General features: G+C 36.8%; 1 long non-coding RNA gene across 6 annotated transcripts in view; it reads left to right on the forward strand.

Moving 5' to 3' along the window:
• LOC117671492 (uncharacterized) overlaps positions 1–18,768 on the forward strand; it is a 282,485-nt gene that overhangs the window by 10,030 nt on the left and 253,687 nt on the right. For 2 of the 6 annotated variants that reach the window (XR_015731571.1, XR_015731572.1), the window contains exon 2: positions 11,326–11,549. The exons of the other annotated variants lie outside the window; for them this stretch is intronic. This is a non-coding gene — a long non-coding RNA (uncharacterized LOC117671492). The remainder of the gene's footprint in view (positions 1–11,325; positions 11,550–18,768) is intronic. 6 annotated transcript variants of the gene reach the window in all.

The raw sequence follows: 18,768 nt of genomic DNA on the forward strand, positions 1-18,768 counted from the left end.
CTAAATATCTATCTATCTATCTATCTATCTATCTATCTATCTATCTATCTATCTATCTATCTATCTATCCATCTATCTATCTATCTATAAAACACAGGGCAGATTTTTCAGTGTTATTTAAGAAGATAGGGCAAGAAGCTGCTGTTAGATTGCAAGAATTGGACTGGCTACCTGAAAACATTTTCTAAGAATTTTCATAGTGCAATGGTCTATCCTGGAAGATAGAGGACTCTCTTTACTGGAGATGTTTAAATAGAGACTGGATAGCCATCTCTGTGGATGCTGTCATAATGCAAGGACTGAAGGCTGTACTAGAACTAGATGATCTCCAACGTTCTTCCAAGCCCTTGTATTTGATGATACTCCATATGTAATAGCATAGAATGAATAGTGGAATGGAGGAGTTTTCCTTGATATCAATATTTCCTATTTCTATGACAGCAATTATAATTTCTTTGGTAATTACAAACTGGGGAAATGAAGTTCCGTGTGCCTTTCCTTTGCCACATGTTATTATTATTGATTTGTTTCCATGTTTTATCTGCAATAGAGGAAAGCCTTTCCAAATTTTTGATATTACTGTTCAGCTCTTCTTCTTTTTTAATTATTGAAGCTTATCTTGATATTTCACAACTGTTGTTGTCCCATGTATCTGTTTTTTTGCAGAAAACACTATAGAAACCACCAGTTTTATAGCAGTAGTAACAGCAAGATGGTCTCTATCCCCTGACCATTATTAGTTGCCCATTCAGGATTCCAAATATTTTAATTTGGATGTTGAACTTGAACTGAAATCTATCCCCATTCTTCTTTGCCAGGTCCTGCCAGATAGAACAGTCAAGTCCACTGTGGCATGACTAAGAATCCCGAAAATATATAGCATGGAATTTGCAGGCATCAGTCTAGTTTTTTTAAAAAACAAACAAACAAACAAACAAAACTTTGGCTTGAAGTTATTAATGCATACTCTTAATTCTGGCTTGCCTGTACTGTAGTATTGGAGCATTTAGCAGAAGGAATTTATGCCCCCACCCTCCACATGTACAAAATGATCTGTCTTTATTCTGCCCAAATAGTGCAACCTTGTCTTGATGTGGGAGAATAAGTGAAAATACCCAAATACCTTACAAGAAATTCTCTTTCTCATTAAGTCTGTTCAAAATGAGGATTTACTGCATGGGCAGCAATGGCCCCTGGGGGCTTCTTGCTCATAATCCCACCTTGAAAATGGTTCTGCAGTTATTTTCACAAAAATACAGACACCATTTTCAGATTGGTACATCAACTTCACACAGAACTAATTGCAACCCTTGATAGGCAATTTATTCCTTTGGCTTTTCTTTCTTTCTTTCTTTCTTTGGCTGAATGCCCTAGTTCTACAATGCCAACTAACTTAAACCTTTCTATTTTTCCTCCTTTCCTTATGGATTTCCAGTCTTGAACTGTCAACATTTCCCATTAGGTTGTTTAGTTACAATAATGCAGAAAGCAGACAGTGAATTCTCTTGCTTCTGCTTGTGGAATCCTTCCTGGACATTAAGATATTATGACATGAATATATATTTTGAGCATCACACAAAATGAGGATTTCACGCATAGGCAATATAGTGTGACGAGGAGTATCTGGCATGACCTTGTGAATGCCACCAGGGCCTCCAGAATAAACAAAACAGGGGGGAATATGGGAAACAGATGTTGAGATCCAGAAGAAGAATTTTAGCAGTTTCCATAAAAACAGGAGAAGAATATAGAATTATGTAGGAGCACAGCTTTTTCTGAAAGCAGTTCAAGATCAATTTAGGAGGGAGGGAAAATGGCAGATTACAGAGACAAAATGAGATCAACTCCCCCCCCCCAAAAAAAACAAACCAAGCAAATAACTCAAAAGTAGAGAAAGAAGAATATGGAAGAAGAAATTAGCACAGCAGGAAAAGTGTTGAGCAATAGAAGGTAAATTTAAAGACTGTCAGAATAGGCATTTATAAGCAAGTAGACGTAGGTGTTTTTTTTCCCCCTATTGAGCTGATAGGCATCCACAAATATACTTGCTGTGCCCTGAGACCTTTGTAAGAAAGGACATCCAGCATCATCATACATCCTTACCTCAAAGGCCTAATTTCCATTGCAGTTTTCAAAACAATTAAAACAATAACAACCCCCAGCAGCTGGAGAGACTCCCACCATTTCTTATCTTCATCCTGCACACAAATAAAAGAGTATCTCACTTCTCTCCCAACCTGCCAGAGGGTGCTGTAAAGGTGATTGGAAACAGTAAGAAGTAACCCCTAGCTAGAAACTCAATATTTGTGGACTTCTGAGCACAGAGAAAGTCAGCTGCAAAGAAGCAAAAGCTTTATATGGGGTGGGGAAAAACAATAACCCATCACACTAGGGAAAATGGAGGCAGAGGTGGCTGCTGCTGGTTTGGACTGGTTTGGATTGGTTTGGGCGAACCCAGTAGTTCTGACCACCGGCTGAGCCCACCCACCCGCACCGGCGCTATCCCGTCCTATATATCTCACTCTCTGGCTCACTTGCCCCGCCCATGCAGCCCAGCTGATTTCCATGCCTTGCCTGCTCTACTCACTGTGGCTGCCCGAGAAGGTGTGCTGGAAGCCACGCGCAAGAAATTGCAGTGTGTTCAAAGAGGCGTGCAAGCACGGAAGGCGTGTGCATGAGCTCACAATTTTGGTTCTGCACTAGGCGAATCGTTTGTTAAATTATGTGAAGTCCACCCCTGAGTGGAGGTCATAGTGGCTTATGATATTTCATTGTGGAGCGGTCATTTGAGGAAGCAGAGATCTAGGCCAACCTCTGCAACTGAAGTCTCTCTTAAGGACAGGATGAGTGAGCTTCTCTGTTTCGCTTTTTACATTTTTTGGATTTCAGAGCATTTTGCTTCTTTGTATTTCTTCATTTGGTTGGAATTTTTGATAGGAAAAAAACCTTCATGAAAAGCTAAACACACCTTTTCATTTCTTCTTCTTCTTCTTTTTCTTCTTCTTTTTCTTCTTCTTTTTCTTCTTCTTCTTCTTCTTCTTCTTCTTCTTCTTCTTCTCCTCCTCCTCCTCCTCCTCCTCCTCCTCCTCCTCCTCCCCCCTCTCTCTGTCTCTTCCATTTTCTCCAACCTTCACATTTCCATATGCAGTTTTTTTATCTGTTCTCACAACATTCCAAGGAGTACAAAAACTAAAGGATAATTGTGTTCTGGTTTGTATGTGACTATAAAAAAGGATTTGACTAATTTGTTTTATAATGAGATTTACAATTCCCTATCACTGATGTCTTCGATCAGAAGGTATCAAATTATCAATTTTTATGGCTACATGAACAGAAAGGTGATTTTTTTGGGGGGGGTGCTCAGAGGTTAAAATCCGAAACATGGACTTTTGTTCTTATGGTTTGAATTTCACCTGAAACACTTTCCACAAGGAAACTCAACGTTTCATATTCTTTGAACAGACTTTCCTTAGACCTTGGAAAGAGATCTGAGTGAACATTTAAGGTTTTATCTATACTTATATAGATTCCAAGTTGTCCTGAATCCAACTATACTGGATTCAGGACAACTTACATTTTAGACCATGTTTGAGGATTAATTTGTGACAGAGGCATGGAAGAATTGGGTTTTAGAAGATGAACATTCCAAATCAAGAACAACAAGAAGTATTAAACATTGAATATTCAGATCTCCTTATGAAGATGTGGGTGTTTTACTCTTGATGCTATATCTGGTTTTTCTTTTCTTTTCAGGAAAAGTCAAAATTTGGTCCGGGCTATATCATTAATTGGGTGAGCTGTATTACAGTAATACCTCTGAAAGCCAGTTCAGGATGTATTTGTAGAATAGTAGTCTATTCAAGGACTAAACAGTATGTAGAGTCTTTAGTTATTTTTCTTTGTTTTAAATAAACCCTGATTTAACACCCACATCCACACCCCACACACATAGTTTCTAAGGATTGTTGGCTTTTATAATGATATTTTTACATCAGATTTTCAAATTATTTCTTTGTGCACTGCTGTAGGTTCCATTGGGAGGAACAGCAGGATATAAATTAAATAATGCATCAATGAATGATGATGATAAATATATGTTAATAACTTTCACATGCAAATAATTCAGTTCAATTTTAAACAGACATTTAAAAATTAATGATTAGATGACCTCTAATGTAGAGTGTACCTATTCTGTGAACTACATTTTCTAAGCAGCCAGCAGCAGTAAACTGTATTCAGTCTTCATTTACCTACATAGCACACTCAGTCTTCGTTAATCCATGCTATTCTCCTCCCATTATTTTTAAAAGAATTGTTAGTAATACTTCTTCTAATTGTTCTCTATAGAGAACAATTCTTCTCTATAGTGAATACTTTGGATTCACTATATTACATTGTTAACTGTCCTGTTATATATAGATGGTAGCATTTGAGCTATAAGATTATCACTATTCGGAGAATGAGTATATTGGTACATTAAGTTCAGCTTTTCCTGAAACAAAGAGAGCTGTTGGATGTTACCAGACTAATTATGCACATACTTCCATTTAATATGCATCTAATTAATGCATAGAAATAATACTATGGAACAAATAATGTATATAGTTCGATTGTAACATGTTTTTTTTCAAATAGCCTGGATGGGCTCCATCCTGAGGAACTACAGCAAGCTGAGTAAATAATACATGGAAGGAATAATACACACTTTTAAAAGTCCATAATTACATATTTACATGACAGTCTGTAAATTCCATAATTACTTAGTTACACAATAGACCATAACAGCTGCTACTGTCTGTAATGGCAACTCCCACAGAATGGCATTATAGATGATTTTTAACAATATGAAGTAATGTAAATAAATAAATGCATCAAGTGCTATTTCCAAGCCATCTCATATAGACACACAGACATAGAGAGAGACAAAATCAGAAGTTTTTCTTTTGGGATTGATGGAAAACAGTTGGGGGGAAAAAGTCATGGAACTTTGTTTTTATACATGACTAGCTGGACGCCCGTACTTTACTACAAAACTATGTGATTGGGCTTGATAAATTGACACTTAAAGCCTGAAACTTAATGTAGAATGTGTAACTCCATAGCATCACAGCATGTTGATATAAGGCACCTGGCAGTTGGAACAGAGGGAGAGTGGAGTAGAATGTCCCAGATGAGTCATGCGTTGGCCACAGCCACGTCCGGTTTAGCAAAAGGGTAACATCAGAGCGTGTTAATCTAAGGCAACTGGCAGTTGGAACAGAGTTCTTTTCAGGTGGGGCAGTAGAGCAGAATGTCTAACTCCTTAGCATCAGAGTGTGTGAATATAATACTGTATATGAAATACTAATGGTCTGATGGTCATTTCGAAAATTCCTTTCTTAGCGGGCACCTAGAAGCCAAGAGGAACATACATCCCAAATTTCAAGTTTGTAGGCTTTACGATTCTGGAGATTTTGTGATGAGTGAATGGTATTTGGCTTATATATATATATAGATAACTGCAGCAAGATTATAGTATGCACAAAGATGGAAAGGTTTTGTGCCCGCCACAATAAACGAATGGTTGATGAAGATGATGAAATTTGCTGAGATGGCTAAATTGACTTCTTTGATCAGAGAAAAGACAATATCTATGTTTATTGGTGCCTGGAAACAGCTTATAGATTTTTGAATGAAACAGAAAAAAAGGTTTTGATGATTAGACAGACTGTAAAAAGAAGAAAACCATTCTTATTGTAGAATAAAAGGGAAATTTGCAATTGTACTTAGAGTAAAGAAGTAAAGTAGTAAAGAAGATTGGAAGCTCCTTCTTTGTATCTTCTTTTTTTACTTTCCTTTTACGTTTTTTGTACTTTTAGATTTCTCTTTACTTTTTCTTCTTCTTTATATTAGTTTATGTTAGTTTATAATCTTTTTAAAAAGTCTTTAATAAAATTATGCAAAACAAAAAACAAGTACACAGAAAGACATGCATACCATATGAGTTTTCTTAACTCTTATCTACAGAAGGTAATCCACATGCAGATGTCCTGTAGCGGTCTTTGCATATTAGGAAATGTGAATCTCAATTGGGTACATATCTGAATGCAAAAGTGGTGTATACACACTGGATTACTTCCAAAGGTCATGCAACTAAACGCATATCAAATGTAGATGGGAATGCAAATTTAATTAAACACACAGTTTGGATCCTGTTGAAAGCAATCAATGATTTCTGTATTCTGATGGTCATCCTATGCAGGTTAAACACATAATTGCACAGGTTAAACATAGAACTTTTCAAGAGGAGGCTTCATACTGTTTTATATATATATATATAATATATATATCAATATGCTTGACACACTCAATGAAATACAGAATGACAGGTCTCTGCCCCATAGGATTTGCAATTTACAATTCAATGCAGAGGAAATAACAGTGGAGTAGAGGAAAATGAGGTCAGGTAAACAGAGCACAAATGTACACCTTTCTTAATGTACTTATAAAGTAATCCTGCACATGTCTATTTAGAAGTAGGTTCCATTAAGTTGCATTTACTTGTGATTAAGCCAGCCTGAATAAAACAGAGCTCAAGTTTGAGTAAATACTCATCTACGTTTTTGCCTTAGATATAGCAAGGCATTAGGGTCAAAACCTTGTGTTGTAGGATGTTAAGAAAAGATGTATATATAAATATTTTTACACAGTTGTATCTGATATACAGAAAACGATTTTCCTAATGCTCAAAAGTGGAGCTTAAAAGTACAGAGGAATTTGGAAAAACTACTTCTGAAATTAGACTATGCATTTTTATATTTTTAACCTGGAGCCTCAACCACATTTATACAAATGTTTAAAATTAGTTAGATAGCTGGTTAATTAGTTAGTTCAATTTATGTAGCTGCCTGTTTCTCATGTGTGACTTTGGGTGGCTCATTCAGTTAATGAGCTCATTATAAGACAAAGGTAGTTTTTCCAATGTAAAGAGAAGGTTGTTTCTTAGCCTCAGCTTCAGCTCAAGAAGATGAGGAAGATAAAGAAGATGATGCTTATGCATGTATACATGATCCTCTATCCCAGCAGTGCCACAAAAAGTTGATATTAATCTGTCTACATTCCTTTTTTTTTTTTTTGAAAGAAACAGGAAGCTGTGACTGAAGTAGTGAGTTTGTCCAAAATTATCTGGATTTAAAACAGCCTAGTAGTGAGTCATAGATCCATCATCAAATGTTATCTTTAGGAAAAGGTAGCTGAGTTGTCAGTCAATTTTGTGTAACCTCAGATTCCATAAGCTTAGACACTTCTCATTGCATGGCCACTGGCATGAGATTATGTTAGCTGGCAAGGTTCTCCATAAAGTTAAAGTGTCCTTCAAGTTGAGTTGGACTCCTTATAATTATGGAAACATCCTTGTAGTTTTATTGACGAAATACAGAAGTAGTTTATCATTGCCATCTTTTGGGATTCTTCTTTTTTTTTCCTACTGTGCATCTTCACAGCTTGGATTTCTTGGCCATCTCCCACCATTTCTAGATCAGCATGGCAAGATTTCATTTCCAAGATGAACCAAGCCACTATAGATAGTTCTTGACTTACAACCACAATTGAGCCCAAAATTTCTGTTGTTAAGTGAGAAATTTGTTAAGTGAGTCTTGCCCCATTTTACGACCTTTCTTGCCACTGTTGTTAGGTGAGCCCCTGCAGTTAATTAGTTAGTAAATTCAGTTGTTAAGTGAATCTGGCTTCCCCATTGACTTTGCTTGTCGGAAGGTCACAAAAGAGGATCACATGACCTTGGGACACAGCGATGGTCATAAATATGAACCAGTTGCCAAGCATCTGAATTTTGATCACATGATCATAGGGATGCTGCAAAGGTTGTAACTGTGAAAAACAGTCATGAGTCACTTTTTTTTCAGTGCCATCGTAGCTTTGAACAGTCACTAAATGAACTGCTGTAAGTCAAGGACTATCTGTATAGCTATCAGAAAGCTTCAGGCAGAAATTATAGTGACCAGCATATCAGGAAAACAAATGATGTTCAATGCTACGATGATTGCCTAACACAGTATCTCTCAACCTTGGTAGCTTGAAGATGGGTGGACTTCAACTCCCAGAATCCCCCAGCCAGCAGAGATTCTGGGAGTTGAAGTCCACCCATCTTCAAGCTTCCAAGGTTGAGAAACACTGGCCTAACAGATCTTCTTATGTTGTTTCAGTATGGGGCAAAATAATATTAGTAAAACAAAATCAGGCCTTACTCATATATACCCTTATGAACTGACACACTAGTCTGTCTTTTAAAGCAGGAATATGAAAAAAAGTAAGCAATGAGAGGTGGTGCAATGCTAACAATTGATGGATATAAACTAAGATTTGATAGATTAATATGCTTTGTTGCTTGATATTCATTAATCTGCTTTGACAGGGCAGTGAAAGGATAGTCAGAATTAATTTTATGATTTCTGTTTTGATATAGATTTTATTGTTTCTCTTTGTTTGGATAACATTTTATGTAGATAGGAAAGCTCCCTGAACTTTCAAAACTGTGGAATTCTTAATGTAATTATTCTTTTACAAGATTGGTGCAGTGATTTTTGTTCCCATGAGGTTCATTCCTTGCCTAGAGGTTTACAGTATTAAAGACTGTATTAAGTGGGAAAAGAAAGAGAAAAATCAAGCAAATCCAAGTATCAGTTCTTGAAGGTTATTTAAAGTGTTATCATTGCTATTATATGAAACATCTGGATGAATATGAAGAAGACCATTCTGGGAGAGATGATTTCCATATTGCAGCTGCTTCTAGTTGGCCTAAATGGAGTGGGCTTTGCTTGCTGTCTGTATTCAGAATTGAAGAATTCCAGATGTTATAACCAGCCCAGAAAGGTTGCACCCCATGACAGACTTATGATTGTGCTATAAGAAGAAAAAAATAGGATATTTGTAGAGGTTAACAGGAATTAGATTTTTAAGAATTGTTTAAAGTCTATATTTCTGTTCTTGTCCAGTTTCAGATGAGAATTATGAACATGTCTTGTGAACTTCAAGGTGCTAAATTGATTATTCTAAACTAATATTTGTAATGCAGGGATTGACAATATCCAGATGTAGCTGAATTTTAGTTCCACTCAATTTATAACCCGTGGGGAGTGACACAAAGACCTGGGGACCATTTCTGCTGGAAAGGTTCTTTTGGTTCTGGGCATTGGAAAGTGAAGGGTGAAGGAACGCACCATTTTACAGCCATAAAAGTCAAGTGTTTTTGGTCAAAAACAAGTGATTTGTTTGTACATGCAAGACTTCATTTGCTGCCTTTTTTTTATGGTAATGCAGCGTAAAGACTAAGACAGATATCTTCCCTGTAGTGTTAACTACTCTAAGAGGTAACATTATGGAATGTCATCTTTTACCTTTTATAATGATAAATATTTCTGAAACATAGCGAAGTGGGAAACCTGCGTGTATTAATATGTCTGTCCTGTCTTAGAATAAAGAGTAAATCTACAATTTATTTTAACTGGAAAATTGTCAGAAACTAAGTGATTCCTGACAAGTAAAGAATACACTCATTGTACATAATTCTTTTCTTTGAATGCCTTTCATATATTATGAAGAGACATCATCACACTAACTGCCCCACCACAGAAACATTGGTAAGAAATATTTTAACAAAGAACACCCTTCCCCAAACCTGGTATCCTTTGGATGTTTTGCATGCCAATCTCCTTTCATGTTATCTGGAGATTATAATCTATGAAGTGAGCACAACCTTTTGTCATGCAGTACTATCTGGATATATAGAACCCAAAGGAGAGCAGATTGTGGGAGACTAAAGTATTGTTTTGTGATAAGATTTGCAGCCAATATCTCCTTATAAATTGTCTTTGAAACTGTAAAGAGCACTCCATTCTTTTGCTAAATATCCACTGGTAAACTGCCTTGTCTTCTATCCCAGAGCAGGAACTATATTGAATTCTACTGTATAGTGCAATATTAATGCGATATCAGGGGTTTTCAATTCAATTGTACAGAATGTGAAGGATGTGTGTTTTTGTTTTAATTTTTTTATGTATAATGTACATTGAAGATAGCATTTAATTTTGTTGTACGAGATGCAATGACAATAAAGTAAACTTAACTTGTCTTGCTTTGCATCAACTAGGGGTGAAATTCAGCCGGTTCTATCTGGCTCAAGCAAACTGGTAGTGGCGGCGGCGGCGGGAGGCTCCGCCACCCACGTGGACGTCATGACGTTGCTTTTTTGCAACATTTTAAGCCTCTGCGCATGCACAGAAGGCTTTGTGCATGCACAGGCTTTGCGCATGTGTGGATGACAGCGCACGGTGCGCACACATTTGCGAACCGTTAGGGAAGATAAGTGAATTTCACCCTGGCATCAACCTTCAGAAACATAGGTAAAGGTAAAGGTTCCCCTCACACATTTGTGCTAGTCGTTCTTGACTCTAGAGGGCGGTGTCATCTCCGTTCTAAAGCCGAAGAGCCAGCACTGTCCGAAGATGTCTCCATGGTCATGTGGCCAGCATGACTAAACACCAAACGCTGTTTCCTTCCCATCAAAGGTGGTCACTATTTTTCTACTTGCATTTTTTACGTGCTTTCAAACTGCTAGGTTGGCAGATGCTGGGACAAGTAATGAGACCTCACCCCATTATGAAGCACTAGGGATTCAAATTCAACAAACTTCTGCTTCCAGAACTTCTTTCAACATGTAGCTGAGTGTGCTAGTGATGGAATTAGAAACTGACATTTATCAGTAGTTTTAAGCCTTTTTTTTCTGTTTTGTTTGGTGCTTACAATCTATACATCTGATTTTATAACTTACTCCCCTGATGCAAATGCAAGTCTGTTTCCATTTCATTTTCTCTTTTATCTGTTATGTCATGAGACTGTTGAAAGGGCAAAGAAAGTAGATACAATATGATTTTACAATGCAAGGTCTTATTTGTTCACCTCCATCATCTTATACTACTAAATAACTTCTATGGCTTTGCATCAAATAATAATAATAATAATAATAATAATAATAATAATAATAATAATAATAATAATAATAATAATAATAATAAAACACCCTGAAACTCAAAAATCAAAACAAACAAACCCAAAGTTTACTTTTTTTCCTATTGAGAGGCTGAAAAAGGGCACAAAATTGTAGCTGTATGGAAGGATATTAGTTCCTTCTAGTCATTAGTATGGATATTCATACACTCATCTATGGAAACTAATGTTATGCTTAATATCAAGTTGAGTGAGCTACTTTCTTCAAATCTAAGAAATAATAGTAAAAAGGACAGTTGTGTTGTCATTTTGTTCTTGTCTTAGGATAGATGGATTGGTGGATGGATAGAACAGAATTCTTCATTTGGCCAAGTGTGATTAAACCACAAGGAATCTCCAGCGCAGAAGCTCTCAGCGAACATGCAAAGCAACCGAGAAATCATCATCATCATCATCATCATCATCATCATCATCATCATCATCATCATCCCAATAAGAAGGGGTAGTAAAGAAGATAAGGATAATAATGTTACTGTCCTACAAAATGGGTAAATGTACATAGACCTTATATAGCACTGGTAGAATTATGTGTTCAGCAAAGTGATGGCACAAGGAAAGAAACTGTCCATGTGTCTAGTTGTTTTGGCATGTATTGTAATGCCCTGTGGCATCCTGAGGGGAGGAATTAAAACAGTTTATGTCCAGGATGTGAAAGGTCTGCAGTTATTTTCTCAGCCATCCTTCTGATACACTCAGTATACAGGTCTTGTATAGAAGGCAGGCTGGCTGCAATTGTTCTTTCTGCAGTCCTAGCTATCCATTGGAATCTATACCTGTCCTGTTTGGTTGCTGTGCCAAACCAGACAATTATAAAAGTACAAATGACAAACTCAATATAGATTGATAGACTCAATAGGATAGATTGATCAATCAATTGAGTTTTTTTCTGATTATACCATTTTATATGTCTTCAGCGATAATTATATTTATGAATATGGCTACACAGAAAACAAGTTTTGTTTCATATTCCATACAATCACATTATGGTTCAGAAGCCAGCTGGACTCCTCCAAATGAGTACTGGTGCATCTGAACTGAAACTGGGAACTATTTTGTTGCTCCAGATTTCATCTGAGAAAAAAATAGTATAATACAAGTCAGCACCATATGCATTCTTCCCAGAAAATAGGGATATATAGAAATGTTACAGATATGTATTAGAGGAGGGCTGATTCTCCTTAAATGTTATAGAAAAGAAGTTGATTTGCATCTCACATTTCATGAATAATTCTAGATTGTACTAGGATCTGTATCTCTCTATCCCTAACCACTTTATCAGAGTGGGTGTCCTAGATTTGGAGGAGCTTAGAGTCCTGGACTGTCCAGCATAATTTATGTCGTGATTTGCCTTCTGACTGACCTCAGTTTTGTACCAACACTTTTTAAAGGTAATGTTTTAAAAAAAGCCTGTTAGGGAGAAATTCAAATGGACAGCCGAATTTAATGTTCAGGACTAGATTTTGTTTAGAATGGCTACCTGTCTGCACTTCCAAATATTAACCCTCTGGATTTGTTCCATATGGCATCTGACCTCTTGGCCCTAGTCTTTATTTTGAAATCAATGAATGATTTATATTTTAGCTTTAGTTGTATTGTTTAATGAGCATTACTCTGATTTCTCTCTGTCTCTCTCTCTGTCTCTCTCTCTGTCTCTCTCTCTCTCTCTCTCTCTCTCTCTCTCTCTCTCTCTCTCTCTCTCTCTCTCTCTCTGTGTGTGTGTGTGTGTGTGTGTGTGTGTGTGTGGTAAACCACCTTGAGTGTTGGAAGATAGAGAAAAGCAGGTTATGGAGTCAATCACAAATTGATATATGGGCATTGCTGCTCATAGAAAACCTGCCAGGGAGCCATCCAGCAAGCACTTTTCCAAAGTTCCTCTGCTTTCTAGAGTCAGCACCAAAAGATCTGAATTTCTATTGCAGAAAAAACAGCAAACGCCTATATATTTCCATGTGAAACATCATCAACAACAAAAAAATACCAAACTAGTTCATCCGATCTAATATGATGCAGTTACTGTATATGGATACCACTATTCTATTATTCTGTAGTCATCTTGACGAGTGCCCATCTGGAGGTTGGGAAAAGTTGCAGCAATTTTTAAAAAAAATTAAAGTCGTGGTATAAGGTTTCCTGCTTAAGCAGGGAGTTGGACTAGAAGACCTCCAAGGTCCCTTCCAACTCTGTTATTTTGTTATTCCCAGGAGTTCCAAAATAAGAAATCATTTTTATTGCTCTCCTATCACACTGTTCCAGCAGACTCAAGCCATAAACAACTGTTCCAGTCCCCTTTGAACTTCTCTGGTTATGTTAACAGCTGGCACTTAAATACTTTATGAATAAAATTTCATTTTGTGTTAAAAAGGGAATTGATGAAATAAATTACTTAGATCTTGTAGGTGAATGTTTCAGGCCCATAGTTGTAGCTATTACAAATTACTGTGAAGCTTCCCCCCTCTTCCCCCCCACACTCTATTGCATTCCGCAAAGGCTGCATTTTGACGATAGCTCTAATAAAAAAAAAATTCTATACAAAAATTGTTTGCTATTAATAGCAATCATTAACAACTTGATAGGCTCTTGTTAAGTATATTTTGCAATACATTTAATCTGATTAAACTCGGCTCTCGGTTGTTTCTTCCAAATATTATAAGTCTTTATGAACCTGGCAATATAAGGAATAGATTTCAACCATTTTCGGCAAAGAATTAGGTTTAGCTTAATGGATCAATTCTTTTCTTATTAAACCGAGTCTGACCACTGCCAGGTAATACATTCAGCATTGATCTTTGTCTCACCCTGCTCTGGCTTGCATTCTCTTTATGTACTTGAAAAATAAGGTGCCACCAGTGAAAACAATGCCTTTATAATTCAAATATAGAAGTTTTCAGTGACTCCTTTTCTCCTTATCTTTTTGGTTTCTTATTAAAATCTTGTTTGATACTATAGTTCTAAACAATTAATAGGGTTTAAGAATGTGTTTTTATAACAGCTTGGCACACACACACACACACACACACACACACACACACACACACACACAGCAGGGTGTTAGTATTTTCTCTCTCTTCCACAAACACTTCTTTTAATTAAATGGAAATAGTGCTATAAAGTAATTCTGAACATAAAGAACTCATCACCATATGTCCCAGATTCAACTCTTCATTGTAACCAGTAAATAGCTCCTGTAGAAAAGATAAACTTAATTTGTATTTGATGAGATTGGGTTGTGTGGGTAGACTTAGCCAGTATTCCAGAGGAATCCATTGTGTGGATTCAGGACCTAAATCTCATTCTCATTAGAAATCATTTTCCTCTGTTTCGTCACATAAATCCACATATTCTTAATCTCCATTGTAGTGCAATGAGAGAATTGCAAAGATAGGCAACCATGGAGTCTTAGAAGTATAGTACTTCTAATCCAAAGGAATAGTGGGATGGGATCCAGTATCATAGGCATGGAAATCCACAACAATGGTTATTGGTTCAAAATGATTTATGTGACCAGGGACTAAGACCCCAGTCCTCTTTCAACATGCCTAGACATGCCCACCATTTTAAAACCTGTGATCTTCACTGTAAATGTTTTTAGTTGGCCAGGCCTAAAATAGGGATATAAGCAGTGGTGGGTCAGCCAGTTCGCACCACTTCGGGAGAACCGGTTGTTAACTTTCTGAACAGTTTGGCAAACTGGTTGTTGGAAGAAATCATCAGGGCAGAGAACCGGTTGTTAAATTACTTGAATCCCATCACTGGATATAAGCTAAGTTTGCATTGGATTTTGTTGGAAGTAGATTGCACCTAATGATTTGCAACAGGACTGCTATTAGCATCAAAATGAGGTAATATGCACCTTTCCTAGTCAAAGTCTGGAAGAAAAACTCTGAAGTAGTTGTTAGCCTATAAGCTACATAGAAACAGTGTTAGGCATCTTTTTGTAAAAATAATAAGCTCATATCAGGAAATTTACATCGAAGGAGTCTGCAGTGGTGAGATGTATATGTCAAAGAATGAATGGTAATTTGCATTATAAAAAGATCCTTGAGTAATTTACATTAATAGCTATGTAAATTAGAGAATTTTTTTTTAAAAAAAGCTTTTAAATACAGTATATGTAAACAATTATGAGAATTTCTGCATATTTTTAAAAATAATCAGATAAACCAAGCAGACAAATACACTGCCCTAGTAATGTGGAGAAGAAAGCAGACTTTGTTGAATGAACTTATTTATTTTTTGATCAGTGGCTCGCCTTTGAAGCCCACCTAAATGTTTCATATTATGAACTCAGGTATTGGTACTTAGGCAGTGAATAAGCTTAAGTTCCAACCATACCGGGGTGAAATCCAGCAGGTTCTGACAGGTTCTGGAGAACCGGTAGCGGAAATTTTGAGCAGTTCGGAGAACCAGCAAATACCACCTCTGGCTTGCCCCAGAGTTGGGTGGGAATGGAGATTTTACAATATCCTTCCCCCAGGAGTGGGGAGGGAATGGGGATTTTGCAGTATCTTTCCCCTGGAGTAGGGTGGGAATGGAGATTTTGCACTATCCTTCCCCTGCCACACCCACCAAGCCACACCCACAGAACCGGTAGTAAAAAAAATTGGATTTCACCGTTGAACCATACCGTTACTGTTATTCTGTTGTCCTATTTAATAGTTGCATAGTTTGCAGGAATAGACCACAGAAAGCAATCTAATCTGAGCTAGGAGTTATAACATACACCTACAGTAAGGATCAAGGAGTAAGAAGATGCTGGAACAATGACAGCTTCAGATTCAACAAGGCCATATTGCTGAACAAACCTTTACCGGAGTAGGGAGTTGTTTTATACAGTGTTCTTTTATACACAAGAAGATCCAATGGCTAGGGTGGAGTCAATGAAGATTATTATTATTACAGTGGAAAGTTTACTTCTAAATATATGGTTTACCACAAGGGGGAGTGTTGGAAAAAATCACTCATTTCTGAATCCTTCAAAGACCACTGTGAAATTTTAAGATCATTTTCATTGTTTCCCTATTGCTATGGTACCACCTGATGATTTTGGCAACAGGCTCAAAGCCATGACACCAGCCTTTTGTATCCTAAATCCAGGGTAGTAGATTTCATGACTTCTGGCACACGGTGTAGTGTTCAGTAAACAAACCAGGCTGGGTGGAGAAGAAATCCTCCATCCCTTAATTATGTTAGAAGTATGAAAGGTATATGATTTTGGCAGCTGACTGAATGAAAAAATAAAAAGTATTACTTCTCTTTAAAAGTTAAATATGCATTTGTATTTGGAAATATGCATTGTATTTGGAAATAAGGGGACTGATATTTAATACAACCACTCGCATGCATATATAAAAAGTATTGGGCAAAGGTATATTGTCAGTGGAGGTATTGTCATTATCTCCACTGAATCCATGGTCTGAGTTGCTCTTTTGCAAGATATACTATAGTCATGCTTTCTTACTCACTTATTTAATTTTTTTTAATGGTTTCCCTATTTTGGCAAGTATGCAGGGCAGCTAACAAAATTAAGAGAAAACAAAACACAGATTAAACCGGGCAATAAAATAGGTACTAAAATTCATTGAGCAGTTAAAAGCCTGCCGAAACAGATGTACTTCTAGAGATTGGTGGAGCAAACAGCATTCCCCAGTTTGGGTGGAAACCAGGAGAAGTTCCTCTCTTACATGTTGGAAAGATAAGCTCTGTGAGAGATATAAGAGCTTAACCACCAGACACGTTTAAGTCATGAAGATTATCTTCAAATTTTATTGAGTTTTTCAGCCAGTTCGCACCACTTCGGGAGAACCGATTGTTAACTGTCTGAGCAGTTTGGTGAACTGATTGTTGGAAGGAATCATTAGGGCAGAGAACCGATTGTTAAATTATTTGAATCCCACCACTGTGTCTGTCTGTCTGTCTGTCTGTCTGTCTGTCTGACTGTCTGTCTGTCTGTCTGTCTGTCTGTCTGTCTGTCTGTCTGTCTATCTATCTATCTATCTATCTATCTATCTATCTATCTATCTATCTATCATCTTTTTAAATGCACTTTTTTGGAGTTTGTTGTGCCTTCCCTGTATTTGGGTGGTCTTATAAAATAAACAATTTGCTAATTTCTTTAAACAGATAGACCATTTATTTTGTGCTCCAGATTAAGTATTAGGAACTTGTTTCTGTATTCAGTATAATTATTAGCAGCTTTAGTTCTTTATCTCTCAATAGATATGCCAGGACAACATGAAAATAGAGTTGTGAAAAGTGAATTAGGTATCTAATTCACTTTTCTCAACTCTATTTTCTGGGTTGATATGACACAATGAATTGCTAACTAGCCCTGTAACTAGGTTCTGATAATACACACATTTGTCCCAATGCAGTCCAATACACCACATAATACAATACAATAAACAAGGTTGTATATTTTAGTTATATAAATAACCGGAAATAAGAGATGCTAAATCTATGTTTTGCATTTGTATAAAAATTGAGAGATATATGTGTGCATGCATGTATGTGTGTATATATACATAGCACGTGTCTGTGCATGCAAATATGAGTTTGAAGACAAAGAGACAAAGAGTTCTTTGGGCTTTGTATATTTATTTTCAAACTCTTTTAAATTGCATGAACTCTGTCAGGTTCACAGGACACATGGCTTAAAATTGAGGATCAATGTTTAGATCCAGACTTTCTCAAGCAAATGAATGAGCTAGTCTAAATCAATAACGTATTTGTGTGTAAACAAAGAACACAGCTTTGGTTAAAGGAAAAAAAAACCTAAGTGGAACACAAATAAATAAAGTTCTTCCTTAGCAAAACAGAAATTTCGCTAACAGCCTAGCTCCCAGTATATTACTTGGAAATAAGTTATATTGTATTCAGCAGAAAACATTTTAATTCTTGTTGTATCGGATGAGGAAATAGCATTTTGAATATTTGGTCAACTGTCCAGAAATGAGCAATAGTGTACTATCCCACATGAAGTAATTATTTATTTATTAAATGTATATGCTGCCCATCTCGCTGTTTGGGGCAACTCTAGGTGGCTAGTATATTGATTTTGTACAACAACGTATTTACTAATATGAAGTAAAGTAGCTAAAATGTCAAATAGTTGGGAGATGTGCAAATAGCATTCAACTGCTTTATATCACATTTCTGATCAAGGGTAATGAGAGGAGGGGTCAAAAAATCAAGACCCCACCACAATCAGGTGATCAAAGCCCTGTTCATATCTTATATGTACAAGAGTCGTGGTGGCACAGTGGTTAGAATGCAGTACTTCAAGCTACTTTTTTTTTTTTTTAATTTGATTTATATGCCACCCTTCTCCGGAGACTCAGGGCGGCTTACAATGCGTTAAGCAATAGCCTTCATTCTTTTGTATGTTTTATACAAAGTCAGCTTATTGCCCCCACAAACTGGGTCCTCATTTCACCTACCTTAGAAAGGATGGAAGGCTGAGTCAACCTTGAGCCTTGGAGAGATTCGAACCAGCAGAAATTGCAGGCAGCTGTGTTAATTACAGGGTGCACTAAACCCCTGTACTATCAAGGCTCTACTTCTGCTGATCACCGGCTGCCAGCAGTTTGGCAGATCGAATCTCACTAGACTTAAGGTTGACTCAGCCTTCCATCCTTCTAAGGTTGGTAAAATGAGGACCCAGTTTGTTGGGGGCAATATGCTGACTCTGTAAACCACTTAGAGAGGGCT

The sequence above is a fragment of the Pantherophis guttatus genome, chromosome 1, assembly GCF_059756535.1.
Source record: "Pantherophis guttatus breed Tessera chromosome 1, ASM5975653v1, whole genome shotgun sequence".
NCBI lineage: Eukaryota > Metazoa > Chordata > Lepidosauria > Squamata > Colubridae > Pantherophis > Pantherophis guttatus.